The sequence below is a fragment of the Arachis stenosperma genome, chromosome 2 (assembly GCF_014773155.1).
Source record: "Arachis stenosperma cultivar V10309 chromosome 2, arast.V10309.gnm1.PFL2, whole genome shotgun sequence".
Classification (NCBI taxonomy): domain Eukaryota; kingdom Viridiplantae; phylum Streptophyta; class Magnoliopsida; order Fabales; family Fabaceae; genus Arachis; species Arachis stenosperma.
This window is the reverse complement of record NC_080378.1, coordinates 88,876,928-88,885,074: the sequence shown is the minus strand read 5'-3', so window position 1 is coordinate 88,885,074 and position 8,147 is coordinate 88,876,928. Positions and strand designations below refer to the sequence as shown.

General features: G+C 42.6%; 1 non-coding gene across 1 annotated transcript; it reads left to right on the top strand.

Moving 5' to 3' along the window:
- The first annotated feature begins 7,747 nt into the window (after positions 1-7,747).
- LOC130964018 (small nucleolar RNA R71) lies at positions 7,748-7,855 on the top strand. Its single transcript, XR_009080131.1, has one exon. It is a non-coding gene; the product is annotated as a small nucleolar RNA R71 (small nucleolar RNA).
- Positions 7,856-8,147: the final 292 nt, after the last annotated feature.

Here is an 8,147-nt window from a genome sequence, read left to right as displayed (position 1 = left end):
TCTCAACCACCTAATCTCAATCCACCATCATTAACCGAGGATAGAATTTTAAAGATTGAGACTCTACTTGAAGACATATGTAGAGAAGTCCAAGACAATAAGGTGTTTAAGGATGAAGTGCGAGCCAATATAAAAAACCAAGGGGAAACCATCAAGAGACTGGAGTCCCAAGTAGGGTATCTATCTCAACAAATTCCCAAACTCACTGATGGATTTCCCAGTGACACGGAGAAGAATCCAAGAGGAGAAACAAGGAAGGTCGGGTGGGAAGAATATAAGATGATCACCACAAGTGATGAGAGGAGTGTGGAGGAAGTAGACATACAAACAGAACACCTCCAAGACAGTCCGAAGGAAAATCATGCACCCCAACCCACACTCAGGGAAGAGCTAAAGAAAGGGGAGATCCTGAACCCATATGCACCTTTCCACCAAAGGCTTAAGGGTGGTGTAGCAGGGAGAATGTATTCAAGGTTCCTCGACATGTTTGCATGTTTTGATATAAATATACCATTCATTAAGGCCCTCCAGCAAATGCCATCCTACATCAAGTATATAAAGGAGCTACTAGCCAAAAAGAGTTCATTGAAGGGTGGACAAACAATAAAGATGAACAGGGAGTGCAATGCTCTTATCCAAATAGGGCCACCTATAAAGAAGAAGGACCCAGGGAGTTTCCACATTCCTTGTGCTATAGGAGAGACAATGTTTGATAAAGGGCTCTGTGACCTGGGAGCAAGCATCAACTTAATGCCTCTATCCCTCATAAAAAAGCTCCAAATCAATGAGCTAACACCCACAGACGTAATCATCAAACTGGCTGGCAAAATCCAAAAATAGGCAATAGGAGTGGTTGAGAACGTGTTAGTGAAGGTTGGGAACTATTTCCTTCCAACAGACTTTGTTATCCTAGAAATGGAAGAGAATTCCAATCACCCATCATTCTGAGAAGGCCATTCTCAGCCACAGCCAGAGCACTTATAGATGTGGAGCGAGGAGAGCTAGTATTGATAATACATGATGAGCAGCTCACCTTCAATATTTTCAAACCCTCACAAGAAGCAGATCATGATAACAAAAAGTCAGAGGAAGAGAACAAGAAAGAGCTGATGGAAGAGACAAGCATGGGAACACAAGTACTACACCTGAAAATCCCCATTGGTGACAACCAATGTGATCAAAAGGAGCAACACCCAGGTGTAATCCAAGAGGAACCAGACTCACCAGAGTCATATGAGACAAGCAATAAAACTTTCCTCAAAGAGAAAACCACAAGCAGCAAAGTGACATCAAGGGACACAAGAAAAAAGTCCCAAGGGGATGGAAAAACAAGAAGATCCCTACAGAAGATTTCTCTTCAGGAGATGAGGTGGTCTCCACCTACTTTCCATCTATACCACCCCATCTCCCCATCATTCCATCTCAGCTGCCTCCAATATACACCATCAACAAAATCTTGTCCTTAGAACATGTAGAGCTTCTGAACAAAACCAATGGAAACAGGTTCACTGCAAGAGGCGAAGATTTGAAGCACTACCAACCACCCTAACAGAGGCCGAACATCAAGCTAATGACGTGGTGCGCGAAATTGTGATCACTACAACTTCACACAACTAACCAGCAAGTGCACTGGGTCGTCTAAGTAATACCTTACGTGAGTAAGGGTCGATCCCACGGAGATTGTTAGCATTGAAGCAAGCTATGGTCATCTTGTAAATCTTAGTCAGGCAGACTCAAATGTATATGATGATGAATGAAAATAATAGAATATAAAGATAGTGATACTTATGTATATCATTGGTGTAAGAGCTTCAGACAAGCGTATGAAGATGCCTTCCCTTCCGTCTCTCTGCTTTCCTACTGCCTTCATCCAATCCTTTCTTACTCCTTTCCATGGCAAGCTCGTGTAGGGTTTCACTGTTGTCAGCAGCTACCTCCCATCCGCGCAGTGAAAGCTAATGCACGCACTCTGTCACAGTACTGCCAATCACCGGTTTGGTTCCCTCCCCTACCGGAATAGAATCACTCTTTTGCGTCTGTCACTAACGCCCAGTAGGTTACAGGTTTGAAGCACGTCACAGTCATTCAATCATTGAATCCTACTCAGAATACCACAGACAAGGTTAGACCTTCCGGATTCTCTTGAATGTGCCATCAAGTCCTGCCTTACCACGAAGACTCTGATCTCACGGAATGGTTGGCTCGTTTGTCAGGCGAGCACTCGGTTGTCAGGCGATCAACCATGCGTCATGCAATCAGGAATCCAAGAGATATTCACTAAGCCTCAGATGCTTGTAGAACAAGATGGTTGTCAGTCACCTTGTTCATGGTGAGAATGGTGATGGGCGTCAATCATCACCTTCATCATGTTGAAGAACAAGTGATATCTTGGATAAAGAACAAGCGGAATTGAATGGAAGAACAATAGTAATTGCATTAATACTCGAGGTACAGCAGAGCTCCACACCTTAATCTATGGTGTGTAGAAACTCCACCGTTGAAAATACATAAGAACAAGGTCTAGGCATGGCCGAATGGCCAGCCTCCCAAAGAGGGTTCAATCATAAAAACATGATCAAAAAGGCTCTCTAATACAATAGTAAAAGGTCCTACTTATAGAAAACTAGTACATAGATTAGTAAATGACAGAAAAATCCACTTCTGGGCCCACTTGGTGTGTGCTTGGGCTGAGCAATGAAGCAATTTCGTGTAGAGACTCTCCTTGGAGTTAAACGCCAGCTTTTATGCCAGTTTGGGCGTTTAACTCCCAATTAGGTGCCAGTTCCGGCGTTTAACGCTGGAATTTCTTGAGGTGACTTTGAACGCCGATTTGGGCCATCAAATCTTGGGCAAAGTATGGACTATTATATTGCTGAAAGCCCAGGATGCTACTTTCCAACGCCGTTGAGAGCGCGCCAATTGGGCTTCTGTAGCTCTAGAAAATCCACTTCGAGTGCAGGGAGGTCAGAATCCAACAGCATCTGCAGTCCTTTTGAGTCTCTGGATCAGATTTTTGCTCAGATCCCTCAATTTCTGCCAGAAAATACCTGAAATCACAGAAAAACACACAAACTCATAGTAAAGTCCAGAAAAGTGAATTTTAACTAAAAACTAATTAAAATATACTAAAAACTAACTAGATCATACTAAAAATATACTAAAAACAGTGCCAAAAAGTATACAAATTATCCGCTCATCACAACACCAAACTTAAATTGTTGCTTGTCCCCAAGCAACTGAAGATCAAATAAGATAAAAAGAATAGAATATGCAATGAATTCCAAAAACATCTATGAAGATCAGTATTAATTAGATGAGCGGGGCTTTTAACTTTTTGCCTCTGAACAGTTTTGGCATCTCACTCTATCCTTTGCAACTCAGAATGATTGCTTCTTTAGGAACTCAGAATCCAGATAGTGTTATTGTTTCCTAGTTAAGTATGATGATTCTTGAACAGCTACTTATGAGTCTTGGCTGTGGCCCAAAGCACTCTGTCTTCCAGTATTACCACGGATACATACATGCCACAGACACATAATTGGGTGAACCTTTTCAGATTGTGACTCAGCTTTGCTAAAGTCCCCAATTAGAGGTGTCCAGGGTTCTTAAGCACTCTTATTGCCTTGGATCACAACTCTTATTTTCTTTTTTTTTTTTTCGAAAATTTTTTTTTCGTTTGCTTCTTCTTTTTTTTTTGTATTCACTGCTTTTCTTGCTTCAAGAATCATTTTAATGATTTTTCAGATCCTTAGTAACATGTCTCCTTTTCATCATTCTTTCAAGAGCCACATTCATGAACCACAAATTCAAAAGACATATGCACTATTTAAGCATACATTCAGAGAACAAAAGTGTTGCCACCACATCAAAATAATTAAACTATTATAAAATTCAGAATTCATGCAATTCTTTCCTTTTCAATTAAGCACGTTTTTATTTAAGAGAGGTGATGGATTCATAGGACATTCATAACTTTAAGGCATAGACACTAAGACACTAATGATCACAAGACACAGACATGGATAACCATAAGCATAAAAATCGAAAAACAGAAGAATAAAGAACAAGGAAATCAAGGAACGGGTCCACCTTAGTGATGGCGGCTCTTTCTTGCTCTTGAAGATCCTATGGAGTGCTTGAGCTCCTCAATGTCTCTTCCTTGTCTTTGTTGCTCCTCCCTCATGATTCTTTGATCTTCTCTAATTTCATGGAGGAGAATGGATTGTTCTTGATGCTCCACCCTTAGTTGTCCCATGTTGGAACTCAATTCTCCTAGGGAGGTGTTTAGTTGCTCCCAAAAATTTTGTGGAGGAAAGTGCATCCCTTGTGGAATCTCAGGGATCTCATGGTGAGAGGGGTCTCTTGTGTACTCCATCCTTTTCTTGGTGATGGGCTTATCCTCATCAATGGGGATGTCTCCCTCTATGTCAACTCCAACTGAATAACAGAGGTGACAGATGAGATGAGGAAAGGCTAACCTTGCCAAAGTGGAGGTCTTGTCCGCCACTTTGTAGAGTTCTTGAGCTATAACCTCATGAACTTCCACTTCTTCTCCAATCATGATGCTATGAATCATGATGGCCCGGTCTATGGTAACTTCGGACCGGTTGCTAGTGGGAATGATTGAGCGTTGTATGAACTCTAACCATCCTCTAGCCACGGGCTTGAGGTCATGCCTTCTCAATTGAACCGGCTTTCCTCTTGAATCTTGCTTCCATTGTGCGCCCTCTTCACATATGGTTGTGAGGACTTGGTCCAACCTTTGATCAAAGTTGACCCTTCTAGTGTAAGGGTGCTCATCTCCTTGCATCATAGGCAAGTTGAACGCCACCCTCACACTCTCCGGACTAAAATCCAAGTATTTCCCCGAACCATAGTGAGATAATTCTTTGGATTCGGGTTCACACTTTGGTCATAGTTCTTGGTGATCCATGCATTGGCATAGAACTCTTGAACCATCAAGATTCCGACTTGTTGAATGGGGTTGGTGAGTACTTCCCAACCTCTTCTTCGGATCTCATGGCGGATCTCCGGATATTCACCCTTTTTGAGTGAAAAGGGGACCTCGGGGATCACCTTCTTCAAGGCCACAACTTCATAGAAGTGGACTTGATGCACCCTTGAGAGGAATCTATCCGTCTCCCATGACTCGGAGGTGGAAGCTTTTGCCTTCCCTTTCCTCTTTTTAGAGGTTTCTCCGGCCTTGGATGCCATAAATGGTTATGAAAAAGCAACGCTTTTACCACCAAACTTAAAATGTTTGCTCGTCCTCGAGCAAAAGAAGAAAGAAGAGAGTAGAAGAAGAAGAAATGAGGAAGAGGGGGAAGGTGGTGTGTTCGGCCAAGAAGGGTAAGAAAGGGTGTTTAGGTTGTGTGAAAATGAAGGGTTGAAGAATGGTATATATAGGAGAGAGGGGGGTAATGGTTCGGCCATTGAGGGTGGGTTTGGGAGGGAAAGTGGTTTGAATTTGAAGGGTGAGGTTGGTGAGGTTTTATGAGGGATGGATGTGAGTGGTGAAGAGAAAGATGGGATTTGATAGGTGAAGGGTTTTTGGGGAAGAGGTATTGAGGTGATTGGTGAATGGGGGAAGAAGAGAGAGAGTGATGGTGGGGTCCTGTGGGGTCCACAGATCCTGTGGTGTCAAGGAAAAGTCATCCCTGCACCAAATGTTGCTCAAAATCACGTTTTGAGCTATTTCTGGCGTTAAACGCCGGGCTGGTGCCCATTCCTGGCGTTTAACGCCAGGTTGTTGCCCTTTACTGGCGTTTAACGCCAGTCTGGTGCCCCTTTCTGGCGTTAAACGCCCAGAATGGTGCCAGACTGGGCGTTAAACGCCCAACAGCTAGCATTACTGGCGTTTGAACGCCAGCTTCTTCTCCTCCAGGGTGTGCTGTTTTTCTTCCTGTTTTTCATTCTGTTTTTGCTTTTTTCATTGTTTTTGTAACTTCTTATGATCATCAACCTACAAAAAAAAGATAAAATAACAAAAGAAAATAGTTAATTATAAAACATTGGGTTGCCTCCCAACAAGCGCTTCTTTAATGTCATTAGCTTGACAGAGGACTCTCATGGAGCCTCAGAAATACTCAGAACCGTGTTGGAACCTCCCAACACTAAACTTAGAGTTTGAATGTGGGGGTTCAACACCAAACTTAGAGTTTGGTTGTGGCCTCCCAACACCAAACTTAGAGTTTGACTGTGGGGGCTCTGCTTGGCTCTGTTTTGAGAGAAGCTCTTCATGCTTCCTCTCCAAGATGATAGAGGGATGTCCTTGGGCCTTAAACACCAAGGATTCTCCATTCACTTGAATGATCAACTCTCCTCTATCAACATCAATCACAGCCTTTGCTGTGGCTAGGAAGGGTCTGCCAAGGATGATGGATTCATCCATGCACTTCCCAGTCTCTAGGACTATGAAGTCAGTAGGGATGTAATGGTCTTTAATCTTCACCAAAACATTCTCTACAAGGCCATGAGCTTGTTTCTTGAATTGTCTGCCATCTCTAATGAGATTCTTGCAGCTTGCACCTCAAAGATCCCTAATTTCTCCATTACAGAGAGGGCATGAGGTTTACACTGACCCTAAGTCACACAAGGCCTTCTTGAAGGTCATGGTGCCTATGGTACAAGGTATAAAAAACTTCCCAGGATCCTGCCTCTTTTGAGGCAGTTTGCCTAGACAAGTCATCCAGTTCTTTGGTGAGCAAGGGAGGTTCATCCTCCCAAGTCTCATTTCCAAATAACTTGTCATTAGCTTCATGATTGCTCCAAGGTATTTAGCAACTTGCTCTTCAATGACATACTCATCTTCAGAGGAAGAAATCATCAGAGCTCATGAATGGCAGAAGTAAGTCCAATGGAATCTCTGGTCTCATTTTGAGCCTCAGATTCCCATTGTTCCTCATTGAGGAACTCAGAGGAGGTTGGTACACGCCCACTGAGGTTCCTCAGTGGCGTCCTCCTCTCTTTCCTCTCCATATTCGGCCATGTCTATGGCTTTGCACTCTCCTTTTGGATTTTCTTCTGTATTACTTGGGAGAGTGCTAGGATGGAGTTCAGTAACTTTCTTGCTCAGCTGATCCACTTGTCCTTCCAAATTTCTGATGGAGGACCTTGTTTCATTCATGAAACTTTGAGTGGTCTTTATTAGATCAGAGACCATTGTTGCTAAGTCAGAAGTATTCTGCTTAGAACTCTCTGTCTGTTGCTGAGAAGATGATGGAAAAGGCTTGCCATTGCTAAACCTATTTCTTCCACCATTATTGTTATTGAAACCTTGTTGAGGTCTCTCTTGATTCTTCCATGAGAAATTGGGGTGATTTCTCCATGAAGAATTGTAGGTGTTTCCATAGGGTTCTCCTAGGTAATTCACCTCTTCCATTGAAGGGTTCTCAGGATCATAGGCTTCTTCCTCAGATGAAGCTTCCTTAGTACTGCCAGGTGCATTTTGCATTCCAGACAGACTTTGAGAAATTAAATTGACTTGTTGAGTCAATATCTTGTTCTGAGCCAATATGGCATTCAGAGTGTCAATCTCAAGAACTCCTTTCTTCTGACTAGTCCCATTGTTCACAGGATTCCTTTCAGAAGTGTACATGAATTGGTTATTTACAACCATTTCAATCAATTCTTGAGCTTCTGCAGGCGTCTTCTTCAGATGAAGAGATCCTCCAGCAGAGCTATCCAAGGACATCTTAGATAGTTCAGAGAGACCATCATAGAAAATACCTATGATGCTCCATTCAGAAAGCATGTCTGAAGGACATCTTCTGATTAATTATTTGTATCTTTCCCAAGCTTCATAGAGGGATTCTCCATCCTTCTGTCTGAAGGTTTGGACTTCCACTCTAAGCTTACTCCATCTTTGTGGTGGAAAGAACTTTGCCAAGAAGGCATTGACTAGCTTTTCCCAAGAGTCCAGGCTTTCTTTAGGTTGAGAATCCAACCATATTCTAGCTCTGTCTCTTACAGCAAAAGGGAATAGCATCAGTCTATAGACCTCAGGGTCAACCCCATTAGTCTTGAATGTGTCACAGATTTGCAAGAATTCAGCTAAGAACTGATGAGGATCTTCCATTGGAAGTCCATGGAACTTGCAATTCTGTTGCATTAGAGAAACTAATTGAGGCTTAAGCTCAAAGTTGTTT